This window comes from Lathamus discolor, chromosome 5 (assembly GCF_037157495.1).
Source record: "Lathamus discolor isolate bLatDis1 chromosome 5, bLatDis1.hap1, whole genome shotgun sequence".
NCBI classification, from domain to species: Eukaryota; Metazoa; Chordata; class Aves; order Psittaciformes; family Psittacidae; genus Lathamus; species Lathamus discolor.
In genome coordinates, this window is record NC_088888.1 from 23,512,069 (window position 1) to 23,532,437 (window position 20,369).

Here is a 20,369-nt window from a genome sequence, read left to right on the forward strand (position 1 = left end):
GTGCGAGATCAACACCACAGGAAACTCCACCCGGCCAGAACCCCGCGCTATCCTGTGGGATACACGGCAGCGCCTTGCTCTGCAGCACTTGTGGCACCTCGCTGAAGCCTCGCACGGGCAGCGGGAGCGAGCGTCGCTTATCCCAGGTACAGAATTAAAGTGTCACGGGACTGCACCGCGGGCAGCCGCGCACACCCGGCAGCGTCCCTCAGGGCAGGACAGACGCTGCCGAGCCCCTGCCCCGCACCTCCCGGCCCCGGCACGCACAAGCCCCGGCTGGCAGCGAGGCGCTTCCTCCGCGCTCTTTCCGCGCTCCCCTCACGGCCCCCCCGCTCCCTCCCCAGCGGCGGCGCGGCTCAGGCGGCCCCGCTACGCGCGCAGGCGCCAGTCAGCGTTGCCCCGGCAACCCCGGGCCGCCGCGGCCAATGGCAGGCGTCCCTCGGCGACGCGGCGGGAACCGGCGGCCAATGGCCGTGCGCGGCGGAGAGGCCTGCGGGGCGCGGGCGGGCTCGGGCGGTCACAGGGAGCCGGTGCCACGCGGCCCGTGCGGGCAGGGCGGGCACCGGGCTCGCTCCCGGAACGGGCAGCGCCAGCCGGGGGCAGGCCCGCACCTGCCGGGAGAGACAGTGCCGGGAGAGGGAGGGACTGCGGCCGCAGGGCGAGGGGAGCGGCTCCAAGGGGAAAGAGGGGAGACCGAGATCAGCTGCTGGGGAAAGCGCCTCACCAGGGGGGCGGTGAAGCACTGGCACGGGCTGCCCCGGGAAACTGCGGCTGCCCCATCCCTGGCGCTGCAGGGGCTGGAGCAGCTCTGCCCTGCAGCCAGGCTGAGAGAGCTGGGCTGGGTCAGCCTGGGGGAAGAAGGCTCCCTAAGGGGAGACCTGAGAGCAGCTCCAGGGAACCTGGAGAGGGGCTTTGGACAAGGGGGAATGGCTTTGTTATAAATTGAGACCACAACGGATCATAATCCAATTAAAATTTTATTAATTATAGCAAGTAGAATATGAGCAAAACAGCGCTGGACGACAGGGGAGTCTGCGCTCCGCCAACTGCCGCCCTGAGCAGTTCAAACAGTCCCTTTTCATACGTCTTTACTTCAGTGTTCATGAAGTAGTGGAGGTACTCTGCGCATGCTTCAGCTGTTGTTAGGGGGTCGTTTTCTGCCTCCTGATGGTCGTTGAGGCCGAAGTAAGAAGTCTTCCTCTTTTGTCCCATAGTTGACCCCTCTACTCCTATGGCCTTATATGGAGTTGTTCGTCTTATTTCTGCCAGTTCCTGGAGCATCTTGCAGTTATCTTATGTTTGCATAAGCGGTCTCTGGTTTAGTTGGTGTAAGCGATTGTGGTTATCTTATCTTGTGTAAGCTGTGTCTGGTGGCTGTTTGCCTAACCTTTACATTGGGCTTAACATAAATCTTAATAAACAATACCCTAGTCTATAGTTTCTCACAATCCCCCCTTTTTCTTTTATCCTATTATTGTTTATTAGACGCTGCTTTCATTCTCGGTACTGCAAGCAAACCTTTTTCCACAATCCCAACATTTACCATAACACTCACAAGGTAATACCTCACAATTACAATAGGCATAACTTTCACGTGGCATAACGCATTCACAATAATCTTCATCCTCATTAATGGATACACTCTTATATTTTGCCCCAGATCTCGTAGTTCAAATAAGCAGTTTAGCTATGTCGAACCGTTCTCTAATAAAGTGTAAAATATAGCGTAATATACAAGGCCCAAATATAAGTCCCAAAACCAATATAATAAGCGGTCCTGCTAAAGCAGACAACAAAGTGGTTAGCCAAGGTGAAATATTAAACCAGTTTTCATACCATGACCTGCCCGCCTCATGATCTTTCTTACGTTGATCTAACCTTTTCCGGAGTTCAGACATGGTGTCCTGGACTACTCCCGTATGGTCAGCAAAAGAGCAACATTCTTCATTGAGAGCTACACATAACCCTCCTTATTTTAAGAGCAATAGATCTAATCCTCTTCTATTTTGTAGTACTACTTCTGATAAAGACTTTACTGAAGTGGCTAAATTTTTGATAGATTGTTCTATTTTTGCTAAATCTGCATCTACAGCCATCTGCAAACTTTGTAATTCTTGACCTTTTACTAGGGAGGCTATGCCTGTACCTGTTCCAACTCCGCCCGCTATCAGCAGTGTAGCTAAGGTTACCACTGTAATTGGCTCTCGTTTTTGTCTATTCAGATCTCCTTCAAAGTGGCCTAACACCTTCTCAGAGGTGTGATAGATTAGACGAGGAACAATAATCACCTGTACGCAAAACTGAGATTGATCAAACACGTTTAGGGATAGGCAAGGCGTTACTCCAATGTCTGAACAAACCCATTTAGCTCCTGGTGTCGGAATAGCCCATTTGTCATTTTTATTCTTGTGTTTCTCTATAGTGCGTTTTTCTATAGTGACTGTTCGGTTGCACAGAGGCTGATACTTTTTGGGCACTGTACCTATACATTTTCCTTGACCTGTTACTGATTGAATAGTAATTCCTTGCGTATGGTTTCTCTGGTCATTCCATGGGCATTCTTGTGGGTTTGAACCATTAGACCATTGAATCCTACCTTGTTTTCCAATTGCCTCAAAATATGGTGGCCTAACATTATAACATAACCAACATTCCTCAGTTAAATTTGGTTTGCTTTCATTAAGGGCACGATAAGAGGCTTGCATTAGACTCCATAAGGGGTCTTTGGATTCTGACAACTTTAGATCCCTGGATACAATGTCATTAGTTGTTTCCGAAAGGGAGTTTGGAGAAGTGGGAAAAACCAGCTTTAGATCCCTGGATACAATGTTATTAGTTGTTTCCGAAAGGGAGTCTGGAGAAGTGGGTGCGACACTTGCGGGGGCAACCTTTTCTTCAGAGAAAGTGGGTGGATTCAGGACCAGATTTGGTCCTATTGGTAAGGGATCATAAGGAAGCTTTTCTTTAACTATTCTAAAGTAACTTCCCCTATCCGCTCCTGATTCCCAATATCTAATTCCCCAGATACGGCCAACTAACCATGTGTCATCTTGGGGTTCTTTTATATTGATTTCAATTCTGGTACAGGACACGCTGCCACAGGGTATTTTAGGGTGTCCATCAAAATTATGCTTTGGGGGAGTGCAGCCCGGGGGTCCCCAAGTTACATCTATATATTTATCTCCCCGCGTTTTCCAATTTGAAGCAATAGTCTCACAACCCCAATAGCCACCGTAAAAATGACCTGGATAATTACAATAACTTCTGCCAGGGTTACTTGCTGGACATATATAAAATGCCTTGCATTGGGCCTGAAGCTTTGCTAGATCTGGGGTAAAAACAGGGGAGTCCTGTTCTATAGGTATCAGGGAATATAGATGCACGGAGAAATTCCACTTCCCTGGACCGATCTGAGTTTGAATTAATTTTGACCCTGGTAAATTATATAATTTCCAGGCCACAGGTTCATGAGGGTTTCCATTTGCTTGTGTTATCATCAATAACAAAACTAACGGTATACCAGGAAAAAGGGTGTCTGTCAATTTTGCTAATTTAAGTATATTTTTACCAGTCCTGGGGAAGTTCGGCCATTGCTGCTTTTGCGTCCCATTGTTCTGGTTCTTTTCTCCACAGTTTGTTCCTCCTCTGCCTCGCCCGTCGACTCGGTTGCTTCCAGCCACGGGGTGTACCATCTTCTCGGCAGCAAGGGAATTCTTCAGGGGAACAGCTGTTTCGGGCTTTATGCCTGTTTACATAGGCTTCCCACTTTGCAGCCTTAACTAATGGGGCAAAGCAAGACACAGTTAGTACTTCCCTTCTACACTTTATAATCAAAATTTCGGCTATAAAGGGGACTGGTTCATTGGAGTGGTAACAATAATATTGAGGGTTTATTCCTTTGGCAAAAATTTCCCACCACTCATGGGATTCCATATAATTTTTTTTTTTTTTCTTCTTGTTCAGACTCTAATTGTTCTAATTTCCACTCAGTGAGAGTTCTTTGGATTTTCCAACACTGTGTGCAAACTCCTATTGGAGGGCATCCACATTCACAGTGTGTCCACCATTTATCCTGACATACCTTACACCTAAAACAAGCAAATGGATAACAATTGCAATTCAAATTATTACACCTAATTCGTATATCTAGAGTACGTATATTATTTACATTAGCATATCTTCTTATATTCACTATTGTGTGGTTGCATAAGTTTAGCAATTTCCTTTAACACAGTTTGTACGCTTCCATATATAATAGAAAAAGAAATTATTATAGCAAATATAAACAGCAATACACACTTTATACCAAAAGGTAATGTAGCAAAATAATCAAATAAAGTCTCTATCATTACGTTATCTTTTCAGGGTTATCTTGGTGTCACCTGGAGTACTGATTACTTTCCAGTGGGGTCTCGTCACTGGGCCTTTAATGCGACTGGCATGAGTCCATCCACGCTCAGCAGTTCGGACAGCTGTTTCTGTTGTAAGCAAAACAAGATAAGGTCCCTCCCAGTTGGTTTTTAGGGTTTCTTCCTTCCACACTTTAATCAATATCCAATCCCCAGGTTTAACTCTGTGAATTTTTAAGTCCAACGGGGGTCGTTGCACAATCAGTCCATGTTCCCAAAGCTTGTTACGGTGTTCTGCTAATTGTGAAACATATTCATTAATCACACGGTCTCGAATTAAAACATTTGTTTGTGGACTTTCAATTCTATAAGACATTCCATACACCATTTCAAACGCTGATATTCCTACATCTGCTCGGGGTCTAGTTCTGAGAATTAATAGTGCCATGGGTAGGCACTTAATCTATGATAATTTGGTTTCTATCATTAATTTAGTCAAAATAGTTTTAATTTCTCCATTCATTCTTTCAACTTTTCCCGAACTTTGTGGATGCCATGGTGTATGGTATTCCCACTTAATACCCAAGCTTTCTGTTAAATCTCTAACAATTTTTGACACAAAGTGTGTTCCTCTGTCCGAGTCGATTACTTCAGGTACTCCATATCGAGGTATAATGTGTTCAAGTAATACTTTAGTAACTTGGTTAGCAGTTGCCCTGGAGGTAGGAAAAGCCTCAACATAATGTGTTAAATGATCCACCATTACTAATAAATATTTGTAACGCCCTACCCTAGGTAGTTCAGTAAAATCCACTTGTATGTGTGAGAAAGGTCTGTATGCTGGGGAACGTCCTCCAAGAGGTTTTTGCCTCACGTTGCTTCTATTAACCTTTTGACAGGTCTCACAGGCTGCCGTGACTGTCTTTGCTATGTTATATACGCCTATACAGGCAAATTGTTGATTGAAATGATCAACTAATGCCTGGGTTCCCCAGTGTGTTTTACTGTGTATTTTTGAAAATATTTCGAGTGCTATGCCCTTCGGCAAGACTTCTCTCCCATCTGGCAATATGTACTTCCCATCTTGTTCCTTAGCTCCCATTCGTTCTAGTTTTTCCTTTTCTGCAGACTCAAAATCAAATTTTTACTAACAGGTACTTGTTGCATAGTCAAAATCATACTATAATTGCCTGCCACTCGTTTTGCTTCTGTTATCAGCTGCATTATTTCCCCTAACTTGATAACTTGTACCTCGCTGGTGTCCCTTTATATGTACGACTGCTATTTTATTCGGCATTTTCAATGCCCCCAGAACTCGCCGAATTAATTCCGGGTGTATCAGTTCTTTTCCCTGTGAGTTAACAAACCCTCTTTCCTAGTGGTGTGTACTACTCCGAACGCATAGCGTGAGTCTGTATATATAGTTCCATCCTTTCCCTTCAGTGACGCTAATGCTTTCCACAATGCATACAGCTCACAGGCTTGAGCCGACCAGCTGGCACTCAGGAGGCCTGATTCTATTGTCTTAAGTTCTCCTTTTTCCAACTTAACGATGGCATATCCAGACAATCGTTTACCTTCCACTATTCGTGATGACCCATCTATAAATAATACTTCTCCACATTGTAGTTCTTCTTCTAAGTCTGGCCTAATCCGTGTTTGTTGTTCAATTGTTTGAAAACAATTGTGCAATAGTTCATTACCTTCTCCTGGGTACAAAAATTCAGCGGGGTTAACTGCTCCAATAGTTTTCAAAGATAGTTTAGGGGATTCTATAAGTATTCCCTCATACTTTAATAATCGGCTATCTGTAAGCCATTTTTCTGCTTTTTGTTGTAACACTCCCCTGATGTTATGAGGCGCATATAAGACAACTTCTCCATTAAAGGTAAGGCGATTCGTTTCCTCAAGTAATACTGCAGCAGCAACAATGATTTGTAAACAACTCGGCCAACCCCTGCTCACAGGGTCCAACAGCTTTGATAGGTATGCCACCAGTTTCTTCTGTCCGGCCCATTCCTGAGTTAATACTCCAAATGCCATTCCTTCGTGTATGTTAACAAATAAATGGAATGGCCGCTTTAAATCTGGTAGGCTTAAAACCGGTGCTTGACTTAGCTCTCTTTTGGGACTGACAAACTGCTCTTGATCCTGAGGGGTCCACTTGGGTATTTTGTCTTGAGACAGTTGTTCATATAAGAATTTAACTTTAAAGCTATAATTTTCTATCCATTGCCTACAATACCCAAATAGCCCTAATGCCTGCCGAATTTGTCTCTTAGTGACAGGCATAGGTAATTCCAAAATTCCTTTAATGCGCTCTGGATCCAATATCTTCTGGCCGTTAAACAAATAATGTCCCAAATATTTCACTTTTTCCTCCACAAATTGTAACTTTTCTTGTGATACCCGTAGGCCCTTTTGTGCAAGAAAGTTTAGAAGTCAAATGCTTTCTTTTCTTACATCCTCCTTATTATTCCCTGCTATGAGCAGATCATCTACATACTGTAACAGCACGTTTCCCGTTTGTACCTGGTATTCTTTTAAGAGCTCTTCCAGGGCCTGTCCAAACAGATTAGGGGACTCAGTGAACCCTTGGGGAAGCACGGTCCATCTCAATTGCTGTCTACGGCCTGTCTCTATGTCTTCCCATTCAAAGGCAAAATAATCACGGCATTCTTCTGCCAGTGGACAGGCCCAAAAGGCATCCTTTAAATCAGCCACACTATACCAGGAGTTATGGGGTCCTAGTTTGCTTAGCAGTGTGTATGGATTTGCTACTACAGGGAACCGGGTGATAGTTCTTTTGTTTATTTCCCTTAAATCATGTACGAGCCGATATTTCCCATTTGGTTTCTTTACAGGCAAAATGGGGGTGTTAAAGGGTGACATACAAGGCTCTAAGATTCCTTGTGCTAACAATTGATCAATTTCTGGCTTTAATCCTCTCCGTCCTTCTAGGGATATGGGATATTGCCTTACCCTCACAGGTATGTGGGGTTCGGAAATTTGGATTTTAATCGGTAGAATTTCCAGTCTACTAATTGTGTCCGGAGAGTACCAGACATCGGGGTTAATTTGTTTTTGATCATCCACGGTCAAAGGATAAGCAGACACTGTTATCTCTTGATTTTTTACTTTAATTTCTAATTGCAATTCAGCAATTAAATCTCGTCCTAACAGATTAAATTCTGCTTCAGGGACGAGCAAGAGTTCACCCATTCCAAATTTATTTTCTGTTTCGAATACCACATTTTTGATTTTGCTTACTTTAAAGGGTTCTCCTTTTGCCCCAATTACTTGTACTTTTTCAGGGGAAACTTTACATCCCTCAGGTATTTGCTTAATAGTTGATTTCTCAGCCCCAGTGTCTACTAAAAAGGTGAACTCTTGTTTATAGGGACCTATTTTTAATTTTATCAAGGGCTCATGATGACTCCGGTCCCCTAAGATATAGGGCCCCTGACTCTCCTATTCCGTCTTCAATATTTCCTCATCCCTGATACTTTCTCTGCAATTCTTCTTTATATGTCCCTTCTTTCCACAGTAAAAACAACATCTCTGTTTCTTCTGTACTACTACATTCCCTTGTTTCGCTCCAGCAGATTTATGTTCACTAGTTCGCCCTCTGCGATCCTCTCTGACCGCTGCTACCATCATTTTTACTTGTCGCTTGCTGCTCTCTTCTTCCCGCCTTACGTAGACTTTCTGAGCTTCTCTCAGTAATTCATCCAACCCTCTATTCTGCCAGTCTTCTAACTTTTCAATCTTCTTTCTGATATCTTCCCATGATTTTGCCACAAACTGGGTTTTTAGGAGCGCTTGCCCTAAAGGGTCGTCTGGATTTACTCCAGAGTACAGCTGAAGGGCTTTCCTCAGTCGTTCCAGCCACTCAGTAGGGTTTTCGTCTTTCTTTTGCATCTCATTAAATGCTTTATTGATATTCTGGCCACGGGGTACTGCTTCTCTAATTCCCTGAATTACTATAGTTCTCAGGTCCTGCATATGAGTTCTATGCACTGGATCCTGATTATCCCAATTAGGTCTTTGGAGTGGCCATTTAATATCTGCTTGAGGTCCCTGGGCATGTTGAGCATCCCACAGTCTCATTCCTGCTCGTCTAATCATATCTCTTTCCTCAGTATTAAATAATTGACCAAGGATAGATTGCATCTCATCCCAACTATAAAGGTTTGGTCCCAAAAATTGATCTAATCTTTCTGCCACCCCGAGTGGGTCCTCTATTAAGTTTCCCATCTCGGTTCTTTTAAAATCTCATAGATCAGCCGGATTTAAGGGTACGGAAATATATCCGATCACAGGCTGAGGTCCCCCCATGGGTATTTCCCTTAGAGGGTACATCTGGGCTGCCCCTTTTTGACTTCTAGTTACGCGTCTAGGAGGAGGGGAACACTCTTGTTCCGACTCTGGTGGGGGAGTGGATGCTCTGGGGACCTCTGGAGGGGCTGTGGGAGCAGGAGGAGGAATGTAAGGAGGGGGGGTTAGAAGGGTTTCATCTAACTCTTCCTTCTTTTTCTTTTGTTTAGTTTTTATCTCATTCAGCGGGTAAAGTCTAGCTCCCGGTCTTTCTAGCCACACTTCCGCATATTGACTCTCCTCAGGGTTAAGGGGTTTTTTATTATTAACCCAGAGGTTTAATTGCTGTCTTACCCAATCTTCTTCTGACCCATAGACTGGCCAAAAGACATTTTTAGAAATCTTCTTCCCTCCCCATATCCTAGTACAATATTCTATCATTTTTTGCTTATCTTTCCCTAGGGTTCCAGGGAAATATCTCCAATTGTCTAAGATACATGCCAGAGGGGTATTCTTAGGTACAATGGGTACCCTTCCCATGGGAGTCGAAGGCTTGCTGCCCTTCGCCCCCATCTTCTGGAATATCCACAAACATACACTCACTCGCTCCCCCTTGTTCCTGGCCCAGTCCCTCGCGGGAGATGGGAAACACAGTACTTAAGGGTCCACACTCGCTTGGTTCAGTATATCGAACCTCTCACTCGTTATATTCCAGGAAATCCAATCCCGCCCGAACGGCAAACCCGCGAACAATTTCGCCGTGAACAATTTCGCTCTGCGAATAATTTCGCAATATACTTACGCGTCCTGCATCTTCGTCCGGACTCCCGTGCACAGAATTTTATGGGATTTTACCGGTTTCTCCTTTGCTCATTATTCTAGAATTTAGGTTCGTCAGTAAGGTTGGGGCAAGTCGTTGGTCGCGGGGCCGCGAAATGTCGCGGGGCGCCTCCCCGGAGGACCAAAGCCTTATCCGAGTCACGGCACCAGAAAATTGTTATAAATTGAGACCACAACGGATCATAATCCAATTAAAATTTTATTAATTATAGCAAGTAGAATATGAGCAAAACAGCACTGGACGACAGGGGAGTCTGCGCTCCGCCAACTGCCGCCCTGAGCAGTTCAAACAGTCCCTTTTTATACATCTTTACTTCCGTGTTCATGAAGTAGTGGAGGTACTCTGCGCATGCTTCAGCTGTTGTTAGGGGGTCGTTTTCTGCCTCCTGATGGTCGTTGAGGCCGAAGTAAGAAGTCTTCCTCTTTTGTCCCATAGTTGACCCCTCTACTCCTATGTCCTTATATGGAGTTGTTCGTCTTATTTCTGCCAGTTCCTGGAGCATCTTGCAGTTATCTTATGTTTGCATAAGCGGTCTCTTATGCAATGGTTTAGTTGGTGTAAGCGATTGTGGTTATCTTATCTTGTGTAAGCTGTGTCTGGTGGCTGTTTGCCTAACCTTTACATTGGGCTTAACATAAATCTTAATAAACAATACCCTAGTCTATAGTTTCTCACAGCTTTAACCTGCCAGAGGGGAGATGGAGCTTTAAGGCCTCTTCCAGCCAAAACCATTGTGTCATTCCACAAGCTGCCCAAGTAACCTTCCCACACCAGTCAGTCAACAACAACAACAACATGGGGCTCTAACACAAGGTAACAACCACAGCAAAGACCATACCCTTTTCCAGGCTGAGTTGCTGCTGCTCTTCCTTCCGAAAGGAAACACACACAGCTGTCCTCTCCACACCTACTCCTATAAGAGCTGATCTGGCTGAGAAAAGGAACACTGCCTTTCCCCACCCCAGGTTTTACAGGCTGGAGCCTGCCCTGATTTAAACAGCATCACCTGGACACTGAACTGGGATCAGCTGATGGATGGAGTGAGTCCTCAGAGGTGCTGGTGGGAACACAGCCAGCCTCAGGTGCAAGTGACCAAGGGGACATGGCAGGAGAGCCTTGCTGGAAGGGGTAGAAGGACTTGGAAGAGTTCAGCATCGAGTTTGGGGGTTCCCAAGGAGTCGGTTGTGTAATTGGGGCTCACCTAATGGCCCAGCAGCCTTGCAAAGCAAGTCAGGGCTTTGCAAGTTGTTCTGGATCAGAAGGGAGAGGGATGGATGTGAAAGAAAGTCACCCCTTCCCGTGTGCCTTTCTTGTCCTTCACATGAACAATACATTTACTCAGAGTACTAGGAATCTCGCAAACTCTCTGGGATTCTCCACAGACCCAGATCTTACCCGGTTCATTACGTGAGATGTGGAAAAACTTCACTCCTCTGCAATTTGTTGCTGATGTCTACCTAAAGATACAGCCGCTGCGAGGGAGGAATGGTCACCAAAAGGAAAACGTAACTGCTATATTCTGCTGCTGCTGACAAAGAGCAAGCACAGGAGTTGTAGGATTCAATTGGACTTTCAGGTAGGAAAGTGAGGGGTGACAGCAATGTGTGTGACACAGTTTCAAAGCTCACTGTGCGCTGAAGATGCCCAGCCGGAGTTTCCCTGCTGGCCCATCGGCTGTGGGATTAGAGGTCAAGCGCTTCGTGCTCCCCTGTCACAACTGCTCTTGAAAGGAGAGAGGGCACCCGAAACGTTGGATTCAAATGCACTTTTAGGAGATAAAGTGAGGAGTGACAGCAATGTTTGTGTCACAGTTGCAAAGCTAACTGTGTGCTAAACATGATCAGCAGGAGCTTTTTCGCAAGGCTCTTCTGCTGTTTTAGCACAGTCTAAACATTGCTGCTCTACTCTCTCTGTTGCTGCTCAGCAGAGAGAGAGCACAGAGATGTTGGATTCAATTGGTCTTTCAGGCAGGAAAGGGAGGAGTGACAGCAATGTATGTTGCAGAGTTGCAAAGCTCGCTGTGCGCTGAAGATGATCTGTAGGAACATTTTGTCCTGGCTTTTCTGCTCTTTCAGCAGTGTCTAAACGTTCCTGCTCTACTTACTCTTGCTGCAGCTCACAGAGAGCGTGCACTGGAGAGGTTGTATTCAAACGGTCTTTTTGGAGAAAGAGTGAAGAGTGACAGCAATGTTTGTGTCACAGTTGCAAAGCTCACTGTGTGCTATAGATGACCAGCAGGAGGTTTTTCGCAAGGCTCTTCTGCTGTTTTAGCACAGTCTAAACATTGCTGTTCTACTCTCTCTGTTGCTGCTCAGCAGAGAGCTGGCACAGAGATGTTGGATTCAACTGGTCTTTCAGGCAGGAAAGGGAGGAGTGACAGCAATGTGTGTTGCAGAGTTGCAAAGCTCGCTGTGCGCTGACGATGATGAGCAGGAACATTTTGGCCTGGCTCTTCTGCTCTTTCAGCAGAGTCTAAACGTTCCTGCTCTACTCACTCTGCTGCTGCTCAGAGAGAGCGGGCACTGGAAAGGTTGCATTCAAATGGACTTTTAGGAGATAAAGTGACCAGTGAGAGTAATGTGTGTGTCACAGTTGCAAAGCTCACTGTGTGCTGAAGATGATCAGCAGGAACTTTGTGCATGTCTCTTCTGCTGTTTCAGCAGAGACCAAACGTAACTGCTATATTCTGCTGCTGCTGACAAAGAGCAAGCACAGGAGTTGTAGGATTCAATTGGACTTTCAGGTAGGAAAGTGAGGGGTGACAGCAATGTGTGTGACACAGTTTCAAAGCTCACTGTGCGCTGAAGATGCCCAGCCGGAGTTTCCCTGCTGGCCCATCGGCTGTGGGATTAGAGGTCAAGCGCTTCGTGCTCCCCTGTCACAACTGCTCTTGAAAGGAGAGAGGGCACCCGAAACGTTGGATTCAAATGCACTTTTAGGAGATAAAGTGAGGAGTGACAGCAATGTTTGTGTCACAGTTGCAAAGCTAACTGTGTGCTAAACATGATCAGCAGGAGCTTTTTCGCAAGGCTCTTCTGCTGTTTTAGCACAGTCTAAACATTGCTGCTCTACTCTCTCTGTTGCTGCTCAGCAGAGAGAGAGCACAGAGATGTTGGATTCAATTGGTCTTTCAGGCAGGAAAGGGAGGAGTGACAGCAATGTATGTTGCAGAGTTGCAAAGCTCGCTGTGCGCTGAAGATGATCTGTAGGAACATTTTGTCCTGGCTTTTCTGCTCTTTCAGCAGTGTCTAAACGTTCCTGCTCTACTTACTCTTGCTGCAGCTCACAGAGAGCGTGCACTGGAGAGGTTGTATTCAAACGGTCTTTTTGGAGAAAGAGTGAAGAGTGACAGCAATGTTTGTGTCACAGTTGCAAAGCTCACTGTGTGCTATAGATGACCAGCAGGAGGTTTTTCGCAAGGCTCTTCTGCTGTTTTAGCACAGTCTAAACATTGCTGTTCTACTCTCTCTGTTGCTGCTCAGCAGAGAGCTGGCACAGAGATGTTGGATTCAACTGGTCTTTCAGGCAGGAAAGGGAGGAGTGACAGCAATGTGTGTTGCAGAGTTGCAAAGCTCGCTGTGCGCTGACGATGATCAGCAGGAACATTTTGGCCGGGCTCTTCTGCTCTTTCAGCAGAGTCTAAACGTTCCTGCTCTACTCACTCTGCTGCTGCTCAGAGAGAGCGGGCACTGGAAAGGTTGCATTCAAATGGACTTTTAGGAGATAAAGTGACCAGTGAGAGTAATGTGTGTGTCACAGTTGCAAAGCTCACTGTGTGCTGAAGATGATCAGCAGGAACTTTGTGCATGTCTCTTCTGCTGTTTCAGCAGAGACCAAACGTAACTGCTATATTCTGCTGCTGCTGACAAAGAGCAAGCACAGGAGTTGTAGGATTCAATAGGACTTTCAGGTAGGAAAGTGAGGGGTGACAGCAATGTGTGTGACACAGTTTCAAAGCTCACTGTGCGCTGAAGATGCCCAGCCGGAGTTTCCCTGCTGGCCCATCGGCTGTGGGATTAGAGGTCAAGCGCTTCGTGCTCCCCTGTCACAACTGCTCTTGAAAGGAGAGTGGGCCCCTGAAACGTTGGATTCAAATGCACTTTTAGGAGATAAAGTGAGGAGTGACAGCAATGTTTGTGTCACAGTTGCAAAGCTAACTGTGTGCTAAACATGATCAGCAGGAGCTTTTTTGCAAGGCTCTTCTGCTGTTTTAGCACAGTCTAAACATTGCTGCTCTACTCTCTCTGTTGCTGCTCAGCAGAGAGAGAGCACAGAGATGTTGGATTCAATTGGTCTTTCAGGCAGGAAAGGGAGGAGAGACAGCAATGTATGTTGCAGAGTTGCAAAGCTCGCTGTGCGCTGAAGATGATCTGTAGGAACATTTTGTCCTGGCTTTTCTGCTCTTTCAGCAGTGTCTAAACGTTCCTGCTCTACTTACTCTTGCTGCAGCTCACAGAGAGCGTGCACTGGAGAGGTTGTATTCAAACGGTCTTTTTGGAGAAAGAGTGAAGAGTGACAGCAATGTTTGTGTCACAGTTGCAAAGCTCACTGTGTGCTATAGATGACCAGCAGGAGGTTTTTCGCAAGGCTCTTCTGCTGTTTTAGCACAGTCTAAACATTGCTGTTCTACTCTCTCTGTTGCTGCTCAGCAGAGAGCTGGCACAGAGATGTTGGATTCAACTGGTCTTTCAGGCAGGAAAGGGAGGAGTGACAGCAATGTGTGTTGCAGAGTTGCAAAGCTCGCTGTGCGCTGACGATGATCAGCAGGAACATTTTGGCCTGGCTCTTCTGCTCTTTCAGCAGAGTCTAAACGTTCCTGCTCTACTCACTCTGCTGCTGCTCAGAGAGAGCGGGCACTGGAAAGGTTGCATTCAAATGGACTTTTAGGAGATAAAGTGACCAGTGACAGTAATGTGTGTGTCACAGTTGCAAAGCTCACTGTGTGCTGAAGATGATCAGCAGGAACTTTGTGCATGTCTCTTCTGCTGTTTCAGCAGAGACCAAACGTAACTGCTATATTCTGCTGCTGCTGACAAAGAGCAAGCACAGGAGTTGTAGGATTCAATTGGACTTTCAGGTAGGAAAGTGAGGGGTGACAGCAATGTGTGTGACACAGTTTCAAAGCTCACTGTGCGCTGAAGATGCCCAGCCGGAGTTTCCCTGCTGGCCCATCGGCTGTGGGATTAGAGGTCAAGCGCTTCGTGCTCCCCTGTCACAACTGCTCTTGAAAGGAGAGTGGGCCCCTGAAACGTTGGATTCAAATGCACTTTTAGGAGATAAAGTGAGGAGTGACAGCAATGTTTGTGTCACAGTTGCAAAGCTAACGGTGTGCTAAACATGATCAGCAGGAGCTTTTTTGCAAGGCTCTTCTGCTGTTTTAGCACAGTCTAAACATTGCTGCTCTACTCTCTCTGTTGCTGCTCAGCAGAGAGAGAGCACAGAGATGTTGGATTCAATTGGTCTTTCAGGCAGGAAATGGAGGAGGGACAGCAATGTATGTTGCAGAGTTGCAAAGCTCGCTGTGCGCTGAAGATGATCTGTAGGAACATTTTGTCCTGGCTTTTCTGCTCTTTCAGCAGTGTCTAAACGTTCCTGCTCTACTTACTCTTGCTGCAGCTCACAGAGAGCGTGCACTGGAGAGGTTGTATTCAAAAGGTCTTTTTGGAGAAAGAGTGAAGAGTGACAGCAATGTTTGTGTCACAGTTGCAAAGCTCACTGTGTGCTATAGATGACCAGCAGGAGGTTTTTCGCAAGGCTCTTCTGCTGTTTTAGCACAGTCTAAACATTGCTGCTCTACTCTCTCTGTTGCTGCTCAGCAGAGAGCTGGCACAGAGATGTTGGATTCAACTGGTCTTTCAGGCAGGAAAGGGAGGAGTGACAGCAATGTGTGTTGCAGAGTTGCAAAGCTCGCTGTGCGCTGACGATGATGAGCAGGAACATTTTGGCCTGGCTCTTCTGCTCTTTCAGCAGAGTCTAAACGTTCCTGCTCTACTCACTCTGCTGCTGCTCAGAGAGAGCGGGCACTGGAAAGGTTGCATTCAAATGGACTTTTAGGAGATAAAGTGACCAGTGAGAGTAATGTGTGTGTCACAGTTGCAAAGCTCACTGTGTGCTGAAGATGATCAGCAGGAACTTTGTGCATGTCTCTTCTGCTGTTTCAGCAGAGACCAAACGTAACTGCTATATTCTGCTGCTGCTGACAAAGAGCAAGCACAGGAGTTGTAGGATTCAATTGGACTTTCAGGTAGGAAAGTGAGGGGTGACAGCAATGTGTGTGACACAGTTTCAAAGCTCACTGTGCGCTGAAGATGCCCAGCCGGAGTTTCCCTGCTGGCCCATCGGCTGTGGGATTAGAGGTCAAGCGCTTCGTGCTCCCCTGTCACAACTGCTCTTGAAAGGAGAGAGGGCACCCGAAACGTTGGATTCAAATGCACTTTTAGGAGATAAAGTGAGGAGTGACAGCAATGTTTGTGTCACAGTTGCAAAGCTAACTGTGTGCTAAACATGATCAGCAGGAGCTTTTTCGCAAGGCTCTTCTGCTGTTTTAGCACAGTCTAAACATTGCTGCTCTACTCTCTCTGTTGCTGCTCAGCAGAGAGAGAGCACAGAGATGTTGGATTCAATTGGTCTTTCAGGCAGGAAAGGGAGGAGTGACAGCAATGTATGTTGCAGAGTTGCAAAGCTCGCTGTGCGCTGAAGATGATCTGTAGGAACATTTTGTCCTGGCTTTTCTGCTCTTTCAGCAGTGTCTAAACGTTCCTGCTCTACTTACTCTTGCTGCAGCTCACAGAGAGCGTGCACTGGAGAGGTTGTATTCAAACGGTCTTTTTGGAGAAAGAGTGAAGAGTGACAGCAATGTTTGTGTCACAGTTGCAAAGCTCACTGTGTGCTATAGATGACCAGCAGGAGGTTTTTCGCAAGGCTCTTCTGCTGTTTTAGCACAGTCTAAACATTGCTGTTCTACTCTCTCTGTTGCTGCTCAGCAGAGAGCTGGCACAGAGATGTTGGATTCAACTGGTCTTTCAGGCAGGAAAGGGAGGAGTGACAGCAATGTGTGTTGCAGAGTTGCAAAGCTCGCTGTGCGCTGACGATGATCAGCAGGAACATTTTGGCCGGGCTCTTCTGCTCTTTCAGCAGAGTCTAAACGTTCCTGCTCTACTCACTCTGCTGCTGCTCAGAGAGAGCGGGCACTGGAAAGGTTGCATTCAAATGGACTTTTAGGAGATAAAGTGACCAGTGAGAGTAATGTGTGTGTCACAGTTGCAAAGCTCACTGTGTGCTGAAGATGATCAGCAGGAACTTTGTGCATGTCTCTTCTGCTGTTTCAGCAGAGACCAAACGTAACTGCTATATTCTGCTGCTGCTGACAAAGAGCAAGCACAGGAGTTGTAGGATTCAATAGGACTTTCAGGTAGGAAAGTGAGGGGTGACAGCAATGTGTGTGACACAGTTTCAAAGCTCACTGTGCGCTGAAGATGCCCAGCCGGAGTTTCCCTGCTGGCCCATCGGCTGTGGGATTAGAGGTCAAGCGCTTCGTGCTCCCCTGTCACAACTGCTCTTGAAAGGAGAGTGGGCCCCTGAAACGTTGGATTCAAATGCACTTTTAGGAGATAAAGTGAGGAGTGACAGCAATGTTTGTGTCACAGTTGCAAAGCTAACTGTGTGCTAAACATGATCAGCAGGAGCTTTTTTGCAAGGCTCTTCTGCTGTTTTAGCACAGTCTAAACATTGCTGCTCTACTCTCTCTGTTGCTGCTCAGCAGAGAGAGAGCACAGAGATGTTGGATTCAATTGGTCTTTCAGGCAGGAAAGGGAGGAGAGACAGCAATGTATGTTGCAGAGTTGCAAAGCTCGCTGTGCGCTGAAGATGATCTGTAGGAACATTTTGTCCTGGCTTTTCTGCTCTTTCAGCAGTGTCTAAACGTTCCTGCTCTACTTACTCTTGCTGCAGCTCACAGAGAGCGTGCACTGGAGAGGTTGTATTCAAACGGTCTTTTTGGAGAAAGAGTGAAGAGTGACAGCAATGTTTGTGTCACAGTTGCAAAGCTCACTGTGTGCTATAGATGACCAGCAGGAGGTTTTTCGCAAGGCTCTTCTGCTGTTTTAGCACAGTCTAAACATTGCTGTTCTACTCTCTCTGTTGCTGCTCAGCAGAGAGCTGGCACAGAGATGTTGGATTCAACTGGTCTTTCAGGCAGGAAAGGGAGGAGTGACAGCAATGTGTGTTGCAGAGTTGCAAAGCTCGCTGTGCGCTGACGATGATCAGCAGGAACATTTTGGCCTGGCTCTTCTGCTCTTTCAGCAGAGTCTAAACGTTCCTGCTCTACTCACTCTGCTGCTGCTCAGAGAGAGCGGGCACTGGAAAGGTTGCATTCAAATGGACTTTTAGGAGATAAAGTGACCAGTGACAGTAATGTGTGTGTCACAGTTGCAAAGCTCACTGTGTGCTGAAGATGATCAGCAGGAACTTTGTGCATGTCTCTTCTGCTGTTTCAGCAGAGACCAAACGTAACTGCTATATTCTGCTGCTGCTGACAAAGAGCAAGCACAGGAGTTGTAGGATTCAATTGGACTTTCAGGTAGGAAAGTGAGGGGTGACAGCAATGTGTGTGACACAGTTTCAAAGCTCACTGTGCGCTGAAGATGCCCAGCCGGAGTTTCCCTGCTGGCCCATCGGCTGTGGGATTAGAGGTCAAGCGCTTCGTGCTCCCCTGTCACAACTGCTCTTGAAAGGAGAGTGGGCCCCTGAAACGTTGGATTCAAATGCACTTTTAGGAGATAAAGTGAGGAGTGACAGCAATGTTTGTGTCACAGTTGCAAAGCTAACGGTGTGCTAAACATGATCAGCAGGAGCTTTTTTGCAAGGCTCTTCTGCTGTTTTAGCACAGTCTAAACATTGCTGCTCTACTCTCTCTGTTGCTGCTCAGCAGAGAGAGAGCACAGAGATGTTGGATTCAATTGGTCTTTCAGGCAGGAAATGGAGGAGGGACAGCAATGTATGTTGCAGAGTTGCAAAGCTCGCTGTGCGCTGAAGATGATCTGTAGGAACATTTTGTCCTGGCTTTTCTGCTCTTTCAGCAGTGTCTAAACGTTCCTGCTCTACTTACTCTTGCTGCAGCTCACAGAGAGCGTGCACTGGAGAGGTTGTATTCAAAAGGTCTTTTTGGAGAAAGAGTGAAGAGTGACAGCAATGTTTGTGTCACAGTTGCAAAGCTCACTGTGTGCTATAGATGACCAGCAGGAGGTTTTTCGCAAGGCTCTTCTGCTGTTTTAGCACAGTCTAAACATTGCTGCTCTACTCTCTCTGTTGCTGCTCAGCAGAGAGCTGGCACAGAGATGTTGGATTCAACTGGTCTTTCAGGCAGGAAAGGGAGGAGTGACAGCAATGTGTGTTTCAGAGTTGCAAAGCTTGCTGTGCGCTGACGATGATGAGCAGGAACATTTTGGCCTGGCTCTTCTGCTCTTTCAGCAGAGTCTAAACGTTCCTGCTCTACTCACTCTGCTGCTGCTCAGAGAGAGCGGGCACTGGAAAGGTTGCATTCAAATGGACTTTTAGGAGATAAAGTGACCAGTGACAGTAATGTGTGTGTCACAGTTGCAAAGCTCACTGTGTGCTGAAGATGATCAGCAGGAACTTTGTGCATGTCTCTTCTGCTGTTTCAGCAGAGACCAAACGTAACTGCTATATTCTGCTGCTGCTGACAAAGAGCAAGCACAGGAGTTGTAGGATTCAATAGGACTTTCAGGTAGGAAAGTGAGGGGTGACAGCAATGTGTGTGACACAGTTTCAAAGCTCACTGTGCGCTGAAGATGCCCAGCCGGAGTTTCCCTGCTGGCCCATCGGCTGTGGGATTAGAGGTCAAGCGCTTCGTGCTCTCCTGTCACAACTGCTCTTGAAAGGAGAGTGGGCCCCTGAAACGTTGGATTCAAATGCACTTTTAGGAGATAAAGTGAGGAGTGACAGCAATGTTTGTGTCACAGTTGCAAAGCTAACTGTGTGCTAAACATGATCAGCAGGAGCTTTTTTGCAAGGCTCTTCTGCTGTTTTAGCACAGTCTAAACATTGCTGCTCTACTCTCTCTGTTGCTGCTCAGCAGAGAGAGAGCACAGAGATGTTGGATTCAATTGGTCTTTCAGGCAGGAAAGGGAGGAGTGACAGCAATGTATGTTGCAGAGTTGCAAAGCTCGCTGTGCGCTGAAGATGATCTGTAGGAACATTTTGTCCTGGCTTTTCTGCTCTTTCAGCAGTGTCTAAACGTTCCTGCTCTACTTACTCTTGCTGCAGCTCACAGAGAGCGTGCACTGGAGAGGTTGTATTCAAACGGTCTTTTTGGAGAAAGAGTGAAGAGTGACAGCAATGTTTGTGTCACAGTTGCAAAGCTCACTGTGTGCTATAGATGACCAGCAGGAGGTTTTTCGCAAGGCTCTTCTGCTGTTTTAGCACAGTCTAAACATTGCTGCTCTACTCTCTCTGTTGCTGCTCAGCAGAGAGCTGGCACAGAGATGTTGGATTCAATTGGTCTTTCAGGCAGGAAAGGGAGGAGTGACAGCAATGTGTGTTGCAGAGTTGCAAAGCTCGCTGTGCGCTGAAGATGATCTGCAGGAACATTTTGTCCTGGCTCTTCTATTCTTTGAGTAGGGTCTAAACGTTCCTGCTCTACCCTCTCTGCTGCTGCACAGCAGAGAAAGGGCACAGAGATTTTGGATTCAATTGGACTTTGAGGTAGGAACGTGAGGAGCGACAGGAATATATGTGTCACAGTTGCAAAGCTGACTGCGTGCTGAAGATGCCTCGCCGGAGCTTTCACTCCTGGCTCTTCGGCTGTGGGAGCAGAGGCCAAGAGCTCGTGTTCACCTGTCACT

The 20,369-nt window shown here is 46.5% G+C and overlaps 1 long non-coding RNA gene across 2 annotated transcripts; it reads right to left on the reverse strand.

Moving 5' to 3' along the window:
- Positions 1–958: 958 nt before the first annotated feature.
- On the reverse strand, positions 959–9,689 carry LOC136014915 (uncharacterized). Of its 2 annotated transcripts, none has more exons than XR_010612963.1 (3): positions 9,469–9,689; positions 4,353–4,478; positions 959–3,779 (listed from the first exon to the last, which is right to left on the reverse strand). It is a non-coding gene; the product is annotated as an uncharacterized LOC136014915 (long non-coding RNA). The 2 variants fall into 2 exon arrangements; XR_010612964.1 differs by having other exon boundaries at positions 4,383–4,478; positions 9,469–9,688.
- Positions 9,690–20,369: the final 10,680 nt, after the last annotated feature.